This window comes from Rhinopithecus bieti, unplaced genomic scaffold, assembly GCF_001698545.2.
Source record: "Rhinopithecus bieti isolate Rb0 unplaced genomic scaffold, ASM169854v2 scaffold_1070, whole genome shotgun sequence".
Classification (NCBI taxonomy): domain Eukaryota; kingdom Metazoa; phylum Chordata; class Mammalia; order Primates; family Cercopithecidae; genus Rhinopithecus; species Rhinopithecus bieti.
The window spans coordinates 2,265,382-2,282,520 of NW_016803844.1; the positions used below are offsets into that span (position 1 = coordinate 2,265,382).

At 36.6% G+C, this 17,139-nt stretch overlaps 1 protein-coding gene and 1 pseudogene across 2 annotated transcripts in view; both read right to left on the reverse strand.

Moving 5' to 3' along the window:
- CNTN1 (contactin 1) overlaps positions 1–17,139 on the reverse strand; it is a 282,041-nt gene that overhangs the window by 188,823 nt on the left and 76,079 nt on the right.
- On the reverse strand, positions 303–2,196 carry LOC108517579 (tRNA-splicing endonuclease subunit Sen15 pseudogene; annotated as a pseudogene). Its single transcript, XR_001882155.1, has one exon. The product of XR_001882155.1 is annotated as a tRNA-splicing endonuclease subunit Sen15 pseudogene (transcript).

Here is a 17,139-nt window from a genome sequence, read left to right on the forward strand (position 1 = left end):
TTTTTTTTTTTTGGCCTGATAGTTTCTAATTTTTCTCATTGAGTTACGCATACAAAATAAGACAAGTTCTTTTAATGAAGAGAAAGTTAGAAAAAGCAAACACATAAAGATGCCAAAACTTTAATGCCAATCAAACAATTGACTTTGTAAAAATTAACTTAGAAAACATATTATTATTTTTAATTTTAATTTTATTATTATTACACAAATCATAATCTGTGGAATCCTAACTGTACTCCAGCCTGGGCGACAGGGTGAAATCCTAATTTGTGTAATAATAAACTGTTATAATTTGAAAAATCTTTTTTTTAATTTTAAAACATTTTTATTATAAAAGTAATACAAATAAAAACATTAAGAAAAGACAAAGTCATCCATTTTCTGCCTCCCATCCCACTATAACTGGTTAGTAATTTGATTTACTTTGTTATCTTTTTATAGAATGCTTGGTCTGTTATTTCAGCCATGATTACATCCACTCATACACTTTTCCATCTTGCAATTTTTACTTAATGTAACATTTTCATGCTTTTAATAATATTCATTACTAATTTTTAGTAAGTACATTATGTACCATTTGTATATATTTGTTTATTGACTATTTCTTAGATGCAGGGATGCAAACTATGGCACCACATTTGTAAATAAAGTTTTACTGGAACAAAGCCATGCCCATATTGTTTATGTATGGTCTGTGGCTGCTTTTGTGCTTCATACAGCAGTGTTGACAAGTTATGACAGAGACAGTAGGTTTAAAAACCTAAAATAGTTACTTTCTGGCCCTTTATAGAAAAAGTTTGCCAATCTTTACCCCAAACTTTAAAGTAGTTTATAATTTGGGCTACTAAAAGTAATGTCACTTGGAATATCTTTGTGCATATAATTTTTCATACTTTGTACAATTTGAGAGACATTAACAAAAGTGGAATAACTGGGTCTAATTAATGAAGACATTTTTAAGGTTGATACTCTCCCACACTCTTGTAACATTCAAGCTATGATATGTGATAAGAATGAAAAGGATAGCCCAGAACTCTTGTAGGTAACATGTCTCTGGTTCCTGTTACTTAAGACACTTAAGTTTACACCCTGGATGAACATGTTTTGAGTTTTGATTTAAAGTTAACCAAAAAAGAGAGATAACAGTAATTGCAACAGGAAGACCAATTGAAAGAAATCTTTTACTTTCTACTGGAAAGGAAAAAGCAGACAGAAGTAGGTGACAAGGTATATGTAAAATGCCATTCTAACATAGCTGCAGTGGCCAAAACGCACTGGGGAGAGTTGAGTAAGAAAAAGAGATGGCAGTCTCAACAATGAGCTGGCAGTGGCAGCAAGAAACAAAGAGGCAACTATGAGTGCGGGATGACAAAGGCAGCAGACAGGTCCCACCCATATGAACACATCCTAGGCATAAACCTGTATACAACTGTAATTAAACTGTCTCTAGATATGAAAGTTTTAAAGAAATCACTCTATTTTTTAATGAGGAGAAAGTCTTCTATCTAGGGAAGTTTTATTCTTCAGAGTGAAAACCTTATGGAATGGGGAAGTCAACCCTCACTATCTAAGTCAACCCTGACTATCTCTGAGATAAAAGATGAAGCAGTCTGATGGTTCTCAAATCCAATCTTGTATGAATAAAACAAGCATCAGGAAACATAGATGTCATCCTCTAAGATAAATATTCTGAGGGTCTGGCAGCATAAATCCATCAGTAAGTTTATAACAGACTATTGTAGAACCAGACTCCACTATGGCCAAAGTAAAAGACATCGGCAAATCTGGATCACCCTGCAATTTTCGAGATGCCTTCAAGATCTCCCTTATTCTGTTATGGCTGAGGGAAGCAGTGATGGGGGTAGGCACCGCAGTCTGTAATCCCTCCCCTTCTATCTCAGTACCAGCAAGGCAGATGAGCTGGAGTTCTGGTAATCCTACACAGTTTACTTCATGCCAGCTTTTGCTTTCCATGAGGTCCAGGTAAACCAAGAATGCTATATAAACTTGAGTGGCATCTCCTATATCTAATTCCATCATTTCTAAATACTTAGGGTGGGTGCCCATCCAGGCGTCCTCGGGGGCCCACGAGGGAGCTCCTCCGCCATCGCCAAAGCCGCGAACGCCGCGGGGACCCAGGCCGCTGCAGCCAGGGATTGGCTCGGAATCGCCGCGCTCCTCCATGCCGGTCTGTGCAGCGCTATAATTTGAGAATTCTAAATGTTTCCCACAGATATGCACATTTAAGAGCAAGAGATGCTACTGCAGTGTTGGTATTGAGGGGCAAGAGAGCAGCACTGACCAGAGAGAAAAAGAAACAGATAAATAAAGTTGAAGAATTAAGAGCAATGTCTGTGAAAGTTTGCTTCTGATTTTTCATTTTGATGGAGTACATCAGTGATATTTTGGTCTATTTACCCCTGAACTTTATAGATAATCTGGAAAAGAAGTGGGATAGGCCTAAAAAACATTAGTTGTGTCCACCTACAGCAAGAGATCTCAGTAAATTGAAAATAAAATACAGAAAACTTTTCTAGGGCTAGAATGTAATTTAACAGTTCCTTCTCAATAATGACCACAGTATATGGGAACATGCGCCAAAATGCATAAATGTGTACAGGGGAAATTAGCCGGATCTTGCCTGAATTTTGCCTCAACCATTCTTTAGCTTGCAACTTTGGGCAAGTTACTCAATCTCTGAACCTAATTGTCCTCACCTTTTAATATGGAAAGAATATCTATTTCATAGCACTATTGCAAGGTCTGCATAAAGTTGTGCATGCAAAATGTTGACTGTGAAAGTATTCAGTAACCATTTATTATTCCATTAGGCCATAAGCCAACCAGATCAGGGGATACATATCTTGTTCATTGTTGTGGCGCTAATGCCTGGCACACAGAAGTCACTCGATATGGAGTTACTGAATAAATGATGAAATGAATGGACCATGTGCATAACTATAATTCAATTCAAAATGAACTTTAATTTCCTAAAATAAGAATAGGGGCTGGATCCAGTGGCTCATGCCTGTAATACCAGCAATTTGGGAGGCTGAGGCGGGTGGATCACCAGAGGTCAGGAGTTCGAGACCAGCCTGGTCAACATGATGAAACCCCATCTCTAGTAAAAATACAAAAAAAATAGCTAAGTGTGGTGGTATGCACCTGTAATCCCAGCTAATTGGGAGCCTGAGGCAGGAGAATTGCTTGAACCTGGGAGCCGGAGGTTGCAGTGAGTGGAGATCGTGCCACTGTACTCCAGCCTGGGTGACAGAGTGAAACTGAGAAAGAGAGAAAGAGAGAAAGGGAGGGAAGGAGGGAGGAAAGGAAGGAAGGAAGGAAGGAAGGAAGGAAGGAAGGAAGGAAGGAAGGAAGGAAGGAAGGGACGGAAAAGGAGGAGGAGGAGAAGAGGGCCAGGCGCAGTGGTTCACGCTTGTAATTCCAGCACTTTGGGAGGCCAAGGCGGGCGGATCACGAGGTCAGGCAATCGAGACCATCCTGGCTAACACGCTGAAACCCGGTCTCTACTAAAAATACAAAGAATTAGCCGGGCATGGTGGCTGGCAGGCGCCTGTAGTCCCAGCTACTCAGGCTGAGGCAGGAGGATGGCGTGAACTCGGGAGGCGGAGCTTCCAGTGAGCTGAGATGATGCCACTGCACTCCAGCCTGGGTGACAGAGCGAGACTCCATCTCAAAAAAAAAAAAAAAGAGAAAGAAAGAAGGAAGGAAAATGTCTCTTACTGGGGCTTTGATCCTTGTTAGGGATTCCATACTCCAGAAAAGGATATTTTAAGTATCAATATTTAAAAGCATTTTGAAATATGTGGTTTATTGGGCATTACTGAAAGTCTGTTTTCCAGTTCTGAATATGTACACTCTAATCAGAATGAAGAGTTCATTACTTTGAGCCTCTCTGTGTTATTCCATGCTATCTTTTCCTTCACTTCAAAATGTTTTGCCTTTCAGGAGGACAGTGAGACATCCCCAGCAGCATGTAACTTATTTTATGAAATGGATTTCTTGCCATTTGGGTATAAAAGTATCTTTCATATGTTGTTCACACATTTGTTTTTCTGCTGGTGATCTGTTCTATTGTGTCACCAGTTATCCCATCACTTGTGCCTCCCTGATCACATCCTTCAGCAGCACAGTAGAGAAGACAGCAAGCTGAGTGCATTCCTGCTTATGTGGAAGAAACTGTCCTTACTACATCTCTCTTGAGGCCATACCACTTATACCATACCACTCCATACCATGGAGGTCACAGCTATCCCCCTGACCTCCATGGACCTGAAAGTGCTGCGAAAAATGAAGTGGCAGAGGCAAAAAACAAGCAACTCTGACAAACATGTGCCAGTCACAGGAGCAGACTTGTTTCTTCTCAAAAACTGAAAGAAGGCCCAGAAGCAGGAACTGGGGGTGCATTCCTGTTTCTGAGGCCATGCTGTGCTGGCCAGTTCCCTGAACGTGTCAGCCTTTAGAGTCCTGTGACCTCTTGTACACCCAGCCAGGACTTACGCCAGGTACTGCTGCTGCTGCTGCATCTCGCAATCTCACACAACTCTGTGGGTCTCCATGACTGATGGATCCCTGACATGGACTGGCACTCTGTTAATTTCCAGAATTCACCTTCTGTTCTCTGGCATCCTTTACTAAATCTCTTACACATATTTCAAAACAACAACACTTCTTAGTACAGTAAGGCAAGACAGTATGACACATCTTTGTCTTTTTTTTCTCCTTCTCTCTTCCTCTACTTGTCATTCTTCTTCCCTCTCCCTCTTTCCTTTAGACAACACTAGGGTTTTCTCATTTGAGAAATCTGTCCTATATCTAGATATGCATTTTTCTGCTGGACAGACCTCCATCTAGCTCTTGTCATGTTTTATTCTGGTGCTGGGTAGTCCAAATAAATTATTTACAAATGCATCATCAATACATCAATACATTAACACCATTTGGGGTGCACTTGTTAATGAGACAGATTCCTGAGTAAATTGCAAGAATAATAAGAATTTCTGTGGAAATAGCTCAAGCATCTGATTTTAATCAAGCTTCCTAAGTAATTTGTAGGCATACTAAAGTTCAAAAATTATTGTAGTAAGAGTGCCAGGTGAAGGTTGGAATGTTTAACACTCTGGGGATGCATCAAGTGACATATTGGTGTCTTTTTGCCTAGAATGATATGTGCTTAACTTGAATAAGCTTCTGCTGTGGTCAAATACATTTCATAAAAATTTCTGAAGACCATACTGTTCTAAGCCAGGGAATACAGAACACACACAAGGAGAATACCCCCTTTTCTGCAAATGATTACAATCAGTATGAAATATATTTGAACAGAGGCCAGGCGCGGTGGCTCAAGCCTGTAATCCCAGCACTTTGGGAGGCTGAGACGGGCGGATCACGAGGTCAGGAGATCGAGACCATCCTGGCTAACACGGTGAAACCCCGTCTCTACTAAAAAAATACAAAAAACTAGCCGGGCGAGGTGGCGGGCGCCTGTAGTCCCAGCTACTCAGGAGGCTGAGGCAGGAGAATGGCAGGAACCCGGGAGGCAGAGCTTGCAGTGCGCTGAGATCTGGCCACTGCACTCCAGCCTGGGCGACAGAGCGAGACTCTGTCTCAAAAAAAAAAAAAAAAAGAAAAGAAAAGAAATATATTTGAACAGAATAAAATATGTTGTTCAACGAGTAGGTAGAGCTGCGTTGGTCTTCAGATGGCAACAGCCTTAGCCCCTCAAACAGCCTGTCACTTGAATGTGTGTGCCCTATACATGAAAGAGGAGCAATACAACAACACATTCTAAAACATCTCATCAAGTATAACATCCCCAGAGTGTTAAACATTCCAACCTTCACCTGGCACACTTACTACAATAATTTTTGAACTTTAGTATGCCTACAAATTATTTAGGAAGCTTGATTAAAATCAGATGCTTGAGCTATTTCCACAGAAATTCTTATTATTCTTGTGATTTACTCAGGAATCTGTCTAATTAACAAGTGCACCCCAAATGGTGTTAAGTAGCCCCTGGACCACATTTTGGGAAACACTGACTTAGCATTATGAAAAATATGCTAAGTTTTGAATATAAAAAATCCTTTTTATGGTCTAGATCCAGAACAGATTTTAAATATCTTTTTTAAAAATTAATAAAACATAGGGAATTTAAATGTCTAGAGTAAAAGGATTCAAACCCTGGCTATATTACTAACTATGCATTTTTGGCAATCAACATGATCCCTATTAACTCAGTACAGCTCTAGAAATGTGAGAGATTTGCTCAGGATCAGATATGAAAATGTACAAGTTAGTGGCTATGGCTTATAATATTTAAGCAGATATGCCTGTTACTTCCCTTCTCTACTGCATTAGTATCTGAGGTTTACTGGTCTATATATATATAAGATTTTAAGCAGATATGCCTGTTACTTCCTTCTCTACTGCATTTATGTATCTGAGGTTACTGTGTCTCCTTCAGTACTCCCATTCATTGCCTGGCTCCCTTCAGTCTCTTCTACACAGATTCTTCATGTAAATCATCGACAACAGAGCAGTTGTCAGTTTCACATCTCCTCATCCTTCCCAACTCCTACTAAAACCTATCTACCATGTTTTATCTTTCCTTTAAATTCATTTAATATTTTAAGCAGCAATTATTTGCCAAACCTAAAATATGGCTTTGCCCTTGAGTAATAAACTGATTCATATTAATATACTGATGGGAAAGAGGTTGAGTGGAATCTTGCAAATACATTTGTGAGTTCTAAATCTTCTTTGCTAAAACAGTGCTTCTTTTGTTCATTGAATCAGTAATTCTCAGAACTGCTGATAAGCAAGAAATAATATCACTTGATTTGTTTATTATTATCTCCATTTTCCATTAGCATCTCAAATTTTGTAATTCTAGGCAAAATAACTGTGTGGAGTTGGTACCTTATCAGTTCCATGGCAAGATAGTTCGGAATCAGCAGGGCTTTTCCGCATTTTCTCGAACTTCACAAGGCATCTAACCATACATACACACACTCCCAAAATGTAGGACAAAAATCTATGTGGGACTTCCTATTTTTTGCTACCAGCTAAAAACGATGGTTTCCTGAAATTCCAGGGAATACGCATGGCTGTAGCAATTATAGTCCTGTATGACACCATGGGCTTAAATTATCCTAGGAAAAATATGTGCTATAAATATCACAAATAAAGTTTCACTATTTTTACGTTCCTCTGATTGCATTACATCATTTCAAAAATAAAGGAGCAATTAATTTAATTATAAATCAAATTATCTAAAAATGTACGCAGTCAGTTGCTCTCTAAAATGCATGTCGTGCTGTCAGCACTTAATTAACATCCATATCTGTCAAAGCCTTAAGATTTTTTCTCCTCAGCAGCCATTCCTAGAGATGGACTGACTTAAGGGGATTACATGGATTGCTCAAATACAAACAGCTAGTAACAGAGCACAGAGCAAAGGTTTGACATCTTCTGTTCCATACAGATTTAAATCCCTTATTGTTTATTGCTTAATTTTTTAAAAAGATACTTAGTATCTGTCTTTGCTTTAGATTATAAAAAATATTTTGCATATTCAATAATTAACATATTTTTCATAACAATAAGTCAGTGTTTCCCAAACTGTGGTCCAAGGGCCACCTACATTAATAACATTTAGCATGCGATTATTAATAAGATCAATTTCTGAGCAACTCTTGAAGAATAGTCTTAGTATCTACATTTTAATCAAGTTTTACAGGAAATCTGCGGGCATACTAAAGTTCAAGAATTGTTGTAGTAAGTGTGTTAAGTGAAGGTTGGAATATTTTCATTGCTCACAGAGAACAATGTATAGGTATCTATGTGCGTGCAAATGTGTTCTAGGGCCATGTGTTCAGCCAATGCATCTCTAAAAATTAGAAGATACGTGGTATTTAATAGTCTGTCTCTTAAAATTATGACTATATATTTTGTGTGGCATTTGGTCTACATGATAAAAGAAATATCTGCTATGTCTATATCTGATTCACTTTGCCATATCATAATAAACAAGGCATTCTGATGTATTGCTTTGACTAATAACTAGAAGGTTTCTGACTTTTATATGAGACTGCCTTATTGGACTATAATGACCTGATTGATTGTGTTTTAACTTTCATTGTTGCTCAACAGCAATTCAAACCGATCTGAGATTGGTAGACTACTATAAAAGAAATACGATTTGTGATACCTGTGAATCATATATAAAGATCCAAAGTAAAATTTAATACAGCAGAAAAAAATCCTACATCAGCAAGAGAATGTCCAAACTCTTTTCTCTTTTGCTCTCACATATAAGCATAAAAGGATAAGACCTGTAAAGAAACAGTGTCAGATCCAAGAGCTCACTCAATGTACCCTGAGAGTTCGAAAGACTTCCTGTGCTGTAATATTCCCTTTGTATGGCCTTACTCCTCTATGGAGATGCCCACATCTAACAAAAAGGCTTCATCGCTGCTGCCACTGTGCTTTCTGAGGTTCCACTCTTAAGTCGTTCTACCTAATGCTGCTGCATAGGATTGTGAGGCTCGAGGCTGCTCCATGCTGCACAGTATCTGAATATCTTTGTTAAAATATTAGGCATTTATTCCACTTCACAAATCTAAAGGTACACAAAACTTCTGAGCGTCTTCTGACACGAGACCACCCTTGAAGGAAGAATGAGACTGATGATCTCGTAACTCCTATTAGCTGCTGTTCAGGTTAAGAGATGTCAATATGGAAGGTACAGTCCTCCTGGGAGCATGATGTAATCCTTGACATTCTGATTTTTAGATAAAAGAGTCATTGAATACAGGTCATTGTATCAGTACTTAAACTGACAGGTGATTCATACCAAAATTATTTAGGCCCTTATATCTAGAAAGAGCATAAGAGAATTTTATATTAAATTCACTTCAATTAAAACCATTCAAATATTTATATTTGAAACACATATAAGATAATCTCAGTGATTGTTTGTGCAATTTAACCATGCAGACATCTGTTTGTATTGCATGCTGTTCAAAGACAAAGAAATATATTCACATTTTCTTTGAAGAATATAGAACAAAGTAATCCTATAACGATAGATGAATGGTAATTTAAAATTATTTATTAATTTATTCCATACATATTTCCTAAGTATCTACCATGTCCAGACATTTTGTAGCAGTAGCATAAGTACTGGTAAATCAAAGATATTTATTCAGGGAGGGAATTTCTAAATTACAAACTCCTCAACAGCAGATTATCTCACTCCTTTTTCTATACCCCCCACACTACCTAACATGATGCCTAACACATCAAAGATACTCCATTAAAATCTGTTGAATATGTTTACTGAGCAATTACTAAAAGCAAATTACTGTTCCATATTTGGCAAGCAGATCCAGGAGGAAGTAGTAATAGAAGAAGGAGAAAAATAAAGGCCAAATTCAGAGACCCTTGAAGAAAAAACATGGCTAGGGCATATACTCATGAAAATATTTGAGAAAGAGAAGTGTGTTAAAATCATGGCACCTTAAATTAAATGCCATGTGCTGAACTTTTGGTTTCCTTCACAGAGAGTCGTTGAATAGTTCTACAAGTAAATATCGTCATCCTATTTAATCCCAAGTGCTTTAGTTTATGAAGCCTCTGCTCTTCTGGATCCTTTTAAAGGTTTCATTACCAGAACAGATACTGGGGAAATTACCTGGCTACCTTAACCTGGTGCCCCCAAACCATTGAGGTTTCAGACTTACATTCACAACACAGTCTTGGGCTGTACAGAGAGCTTTGTTCCTTTTTATTCAAATTTATATCAAATATTAATTAGTCAGTAGGGCAAGGGTCAATACATGCCTCCAGTAATATGAAATTACATAAAGAGATGTGGATTATACAAAAACTGGTATGGAAAGTGATTCTATAGTTTCTGATATCTTTAATTATTCTCCCTGAATGTAAGCAACTATTTCCTTGTATCAAATCCAAGTCTTATCAATCAACAAATACTTTCTTTCTTCTTTTTTTTTTTTGAGACGGAGTCTCGCTCTGTCGCCTGGGCTGGAGTGCAGTGGCCGGACCTCAGCTCACTGCAAGCTCCGCCTCCCGGGTTTACGCCATTCTCCTGCTTCAGCCTCCTGAGTAGCTGGGACTACAGGCGCCCGCCACCTCGCCCGGCTAGTTTTTTGTATTTTTTAGGAGAGACGGGGTTTCACCGTGTTAGCCAGGATGGTCTCGATCTCCTGACCTCCGTGCTCCGCCCGTCTCGGCCTCCCAAAGTGCTGGGATTACAGACTTGAGCCACCGCGCCCGGCCTACTTTCTGAGTACCTACTATGTGAAATGTTTCATACAAGCCCTAGTTAGTAATAGCAGTAGAACCAAATCCTCAAACTTCAAAAGCTTAACGCCTAGTTAGGCACAAGCTTTAGAGAAAACTTTGATCCCTTCCACCAAGAAGAAACAGTCTAAACATTTATTTTTGTAAAGAACATATATCCAAATCTCTGAAGCTTAGTGAACAATACAAACGTCAATTTGACCTCCAAAAACTATAATTCTCTTACTATACTCTCTGACTCAAAATTTACCAATGATACACCATCATTTCATCATTCATTCAACAATTATCTATTACATACTTTTATGTATTAGGCATTATGCTAGGCAATAGAAATTAAAAGATAAACTTAAAAATTTTTAGCTTAGTAGTTACGGTATATGTACTCCATCTTCCAACTTCTAAGTCAGGCTCTGTTTTAAAAGCCTAAGTATTAACTCAATTTTCATCTAAACAGATGATGTAGCTACTATTATTAGCTTCAGTTTGTAAAGAGAAAATAAAAATTTCACCTCTATTTCAAGATCTAGATTAAATTTTATCTTTATACGAAAGTGTCTCCTCAGCCTCTTCTGAGGTCTTCTCCCTTGTCAAAAATCTTCGAGTGGTCCTTTGTCTCACCTACTGATATCTTATTATTATATTCTTGCTTACTTTTAAATGCAAGGCCACTTCCAGTTGAATATCGGGAAACTGAATTAGAAAAAATATATTTGAGGACAACTTAAAAGGTTGAGGAAAGAAAGTATTTTGGAGAAGTATTTTCTTTGTTGAAAGTTGGTGTTTCTGATATGTCTTAATGGACAATAAATAGAACAGAATATCCAACTATAAAACTGTCCTAGGATATCTGAGCCTATTTTCATAGTATTTTAGATGTTTATATTATCAAAAGGCAGTGAGGCTGGGAGACAAGAGTACAGACTGTGAGTATAGTCAGCACTGATGCACATGGCTCAGTGGATTTAGGCAAGTCATTTCAGTGTTTCTAAAATGGGAATGGTAATATAATACATACTTCTGAGAATTATATAAAAAAAAGTACGTAAGACACCTGCGATTGTTTCTCTTCACCCCTAACTACACTATAAGCTTCTGAGAGAGAGGAAAATAAAACATGCCTTATACATATCTTTTTATTCCTATTGGGGCTTAAATACTTTGCACAGTGTGATCAATAAATGTATGTGTGTAAGAGTGTGTGAGCATGTAAGTGTGTGTGTGTATGTTCAGAAGATTTAGGTGTCTTAGAATAGAGCTGATAATTAAAAGAAAAGCATCTATGAACATCTGTGCAACTACTTTCATTAAGAAATTTTGAAGCACAAGAATTGCTATTAAATAGTTAATATTGGTGCTATGTTTTGCGTGTGTCCCCCAGATTTCACGTGTTGGAAATTTATTCCCTAACATGACACTATTTAAAGGGGAGACCTGAAAGAGGTAATTGAATTATAATCCATTCATGGGTTAATGGATTCATGGGTTATCATGGGAGTAGGACTGGTGGCTCTACAAGAAGAGGAAGAGAGACCTGAGCAAACACCCGAGCACACGCAGTCCCGTCACCACATGACGCCCTGTGCTGCTGCTGCTGCAGGACTCTACAGGGTCCGCATTAGCAAGGAGGCTGTCACCAGATATGGCCACTGAACCTTGGACTTCTCAGCCTCCATAACTGGAAGAAATAAATTTCTTTTCTTTATGACTGACCTAGTTGTAGGTGTTTTGAAGCAATAGAAAATGGACTGATACAATTGGACTGAGGATACTTCCGTGCATTTCTTTTCTTTACTTTGTGAAATTGTGGTTATCTATTTAGGAGTTAGCATCTGTTCTACAATTTTCCCAGGATGACTATGAATACCAGATAAGATAATATATGAAAGTACCTTTGCAAAGTAAAATAGTATAATTTTAATAATTTTACAAATAGTATAAATGGACTACACTATTATAAATAGAGGCTTCCATATAACTGATAATCAATTTGACACTTTATAAAACTTAAGCTTACTATAAAACAGAAACTTGAGTCTCAGTCTTTGAATTCTATTTCCGGAATTATCTTGAGGCCAGACTTTCAAAACCCTTTTATACAGAAATGTATTAAAGAAAAAAATCATTCTATAATGTTCTTTCCCCTCTTCTTTATTCCACTGAGAAGTTATAACATTTCTCAGGATACGCCAGTTCAAAAACCCCCAATGGCTAGCTGCCAAGACTGAATTTATATGGACCAAATTCTCTAAAAATGATACTATTCAGTGTGAATTTCCAGCACATTTCCCTCTCAGTTGTAATAAACTCATTCAGAAATATTTTTATTTCATAGAATTGATTTCTTCATAAGTCTTCATGAAGTCAGCATTATATATTATCTCTTTTCACTTAGGGGAAGGAAATGAAATATACTCAGTTAATAGATAAAAGTTAAATAAAAGTTAGGTATTAAAAGATAAGACATTGGGAACTGGAGAAAAAATGGGTCTCTAGATGTCTTGAGAATATAATGGCATAAAATGAGAGAAGTATTTTTTTCCTGTGACACATTTTATATGTTATTTTCAGAGTAGTTTTAGATTTAAAGAAAATTGAATGGAAAGTACAGAGAGTTTCCATACATCCCTTCTCTCCTATATAGTTTTCCCATTAACATTTTGCATTATTGTAGTCGATTTGTTATAATTGATGAGCTAATATTCATACATTATTATTAACTAAAGTTCACAATGTAAATCAACATTCACTCTTCCTGTGTATCTTCTCTGGGTTTTAACAGTTGGGAGGAAGGATACAACAGAGCTTATCTTTCAAGATCTAGTGAATTCTTCAATGCAGTGAAGTTGCCAGTATCACTTGCAATGTAAGTATGTAAAAGCAATCATTTGCTTATCAAATGAAAATGCTGTTATACAGGTAATTTTATTTGTTTTAAAATCTTTAAGTGACTATTGTATATACATCCTGCTAGGTCCTAGGGATTTAACAGATCCAAGAAATACGGTTCTTGTCTTCAAGGAGGGTATGAGCCAGTGAAAGATAAACTCTGATTGCACAGTACCTGTAGAGATATTTGAACAGTAAATGAGGAAAAGGGAGGGATTCAGGGATGGGTGTTTGCCTTTTGGGGTGGCTATCAGAGTATAACATGTTGCTCTTCAACAAAGGAGAACTCAAGTTTTGATGGGAAAGTGAGTTGACCAAGAATTTAGTTTTGAACATATTAGATTTGAGTTTCCCATTAGACATTCAAGTGGAGATACTAGGTAAACATTTGAATAAATCAGACCAGAATTTAGAGGTCAGACAGGAGTGGGGGATAGCTACTTGGAAGTCATCTGCATATTGATAACATTTGAAGCCCAGTAATAGAACTTCCTAATCAGTTTGTTTTATGCAATAAACAAAATGGAAGGAAGAATAATGAAGCAACAGAAATATAAATCTGAAATTATTTTGTTTGTCCTTTGTCATGGCTCTCTAACTCAAAGAAACAAAATAAGGGGAGGAAGGAGTGAGAGCTGTTATCTATTGGCAGTCATGGAGCTGTCTGCTCTCTTGGTAGATTGTTTACTTTCTTTACAAGTTTAGAAGAAATACCTTTGACTTGTGATCTAAAGTTCCTGTCAAGGTAAAACATTTTTTAAATAAATTGCTTGCTGAATATTTTCAGGATTGAAGGAATATCACTACAATAGCTGCAGTTTCTTAGAATAAACATATTAGAAATTTGGGGGTTGAAGAATGCAGAAATTTATCCTCTTTTATTTTTGTGAACTAACTTACATTTAGCTTTTTTCAATAAAGTATCAATTTTGAGTTTGATATGTCCAAATTTCCATTCTTAAATTTTAAACTATCATTGACATTTTAAGTGATTTTGATTTAGCTTGAAAATTAAACTCCTAACATGACTATGCAGAGTGATATAATTATCTACCTAGTTAGAGTAAAGAGGAAAGTTCTGCATTTAACTGGAAAACTTTAGGTGAAAGGCGATATACTTATTTACATTTTATGTGACCATACATTCTTTATTCAAGTTTGAACTATATCTGAAATCATTACATCAGAATGTTTCTATTTAATATTTTTGGTATTTTAATAAATATTGTTATGTTTTCAACTCAATCATATATTTGTTTATCCACCCCCCAGTTTTCATTTTTCTTGAATTCCATTTGTTTTGATTAATGTGTCTTGAATTTCTGGGAAGAATTTGTAATGATTGATATTGTGCTGAACTGAATCTCTCTGAGCACCTCAGCAGAAACAAAAAGCACCATGTTTTGACCTTTACATTTCTCTTAACATACATTGTATAATGAGATGTTAGCAAATCACCCTCCAACCCTGTCAGCAAAAAAGTTACAAAGTTTCAGGTTTCAAATCTCTTGCCCCTGCAGAAGTGGACTTCCCTTCCCTTGGCTGTGAGTATATAGTTGTTGGATAAGTTATGTCGTGAAACATGATTAGCATTCCTGTCAAAGCACAATGTCTTAACTAAATCAGGTGCTATTTCTGATATGTCAGTAATAATGATCATTTGGCTATGGTTTTTCCATCTCCTGTTGCTGTGTCTCCTTCTTTGGGAAGATTCTGTTTTATTTTCTGTAATTAATATTTTTATTTGAATAAGAGTCAGTAACCTAATACAGCCTCTCATGGCAAAATTCTAATATGGCTGGAATTAAGTGTTTTGCTGAGAATGAGAAACTCCCTGGACTCATCTAGAATGCACACATTATTTTATGAAACAACAACAAAAAAAAATCAATTGAGAGTAACACTTTAAGGGGTATGCAGTGTAACAGATTTTAGACCCTGAGAGAAGCTCATTTCCACTGTAGCTATGTCCTTCCTCTCACTTTCTGCTAATTTCATCTAATCTATACATCAGTCACCTTCAGACAGGCTCACAATACAAATTCTTAATGGTAGATCTTTGCTTAACCTTAAAAGTCAACCAGTTATTTGACCAAAACTAAGGATAGCAAAAAGGATAAACGTTTTAGATAGGGCTCTAGTATGGAAGAGTACAAATTATTCTTCCCTTGAACAAATATTTAAGTAAAACACAAAGATAAAAACATAGTGAGGGAGATTCAAACTTGTCAAGATATCAGTTCTCCCCAACTTAATCTATAGATTCAACACAATCCCAATCAAAATTGAGGCGAGTTATTTTGTGTATATTGACAGTGTTTCTAAAGTTTACATGGAAAGGCAGAATGGTCAACACAATATTGAAGGAAAGGAGCAAAGCTGAAGGACTGACGCTGTCCAACTTCAAGATTTAAAGCTATCAAGACTGTAAAGCTGTGGTCACCAAGATACTGTGGTACTGGTGAAAAAACAGATACATAGATCAATGGAACAGAATAGAGAGTTCAAATATAGAACCATATAAAGATAATCAACTGATTTTTAACAAAGAAACAAAGGCAATATAATGAAGAAACATAGTCTTTTAAACAAATTGTGCTAAAATACTGAACATCCATGCGCAACAACAAAAAAAATTTAGATCGTTTGGCTATGGTTTTTCCATCTCCTGTTGCTGTGTCTCCTTCTTTGGGAAGATTCTGTTTTATTTTCTGTAATTAATATTTTTATTTGAATAATACATACCTTACACTCTTCACAAAACTAACTCAAAATGAGTCACGGACCTAAATTTAAAATGCAAAACTATAAAACTCCTACAAGGTAACATAGGAGAAAATCAAGGTGACCTTGGGTATGGAAATAACTTCTTTGATACAGCAATAAGGGCAGAATCCAAACTTCTTTGATATAGAAATAAAGGCAGAATCCATGAAAACCAGAATTGCTAAGCAGGACTTCATTAAAATTTAAAATTCCTGCTCTGCAAAAGACACTGTCAAGAGAAGGAGAAGGCAAGCCATAGGCAGGGACAAATACTTGTAAAAACATCTGATAAACGAGTGTTATCCAAAATATACACAAATTCTTAAAACTTAAAAATAGGAGTACAATCAACTCAACCAGAAAATGGTCAAAATTCCTGAACAGACATCTCACCAAAGAAGATAAACAAATGGCAAATAAATATATGAAGAGATGCTCAACATCATATATCATCAGGGAATTGCACATTAAAATGGTAAAAAGATATCACTACATACCAATTCAAATTGCAAAAATCTAACACCAAATGTTGTTGGTTCCTGCTGTTCCATATCCTCACTACCATTTGGTGTGGATCAACAGGAACTCTCATTTATTACTGGTAGAAATGCAAAATAGTACAGCCACTTTGGAAGACAGTTTGGCAGTTTCTAACACAGTTAAACATATTCTTACCATATGATCCAGCAAGCGCACTCCTTAGTATTTACACAAAGAAGTTGAAAATGTATGTCAGTACAAAACCTGGCACGAGGATGTTTATAGCACCTTAGTTAATAATTGCCAAAAATTGGAACCCATCCTTTAGTAGAGGAATCAATAAATAACCTTTGGTACAACCAGGCCATGGAATATTATTTAGCACTAAAAAGAAATGAGCTGTCAAGCCATAAGAATATATTAAGGAAACTTAAATGCATATTACTAAGTGAAAGAATTCAATATGAAAAGACTGTATATTGTGTGATTTCAACTATATGACATTCTGGAAAAGGCAACACCACAGAGACAGTAAAATAATCAGTGTTTCCTAGGGGTTAGCAAGGAGGGAGAAATAAATAGGGAGATCACAGAGCTGGAATGCAGTGGCACAGAAGATTTTTAGAACAGTGAAACTTTTTTTTTTTTTTTTTTTTT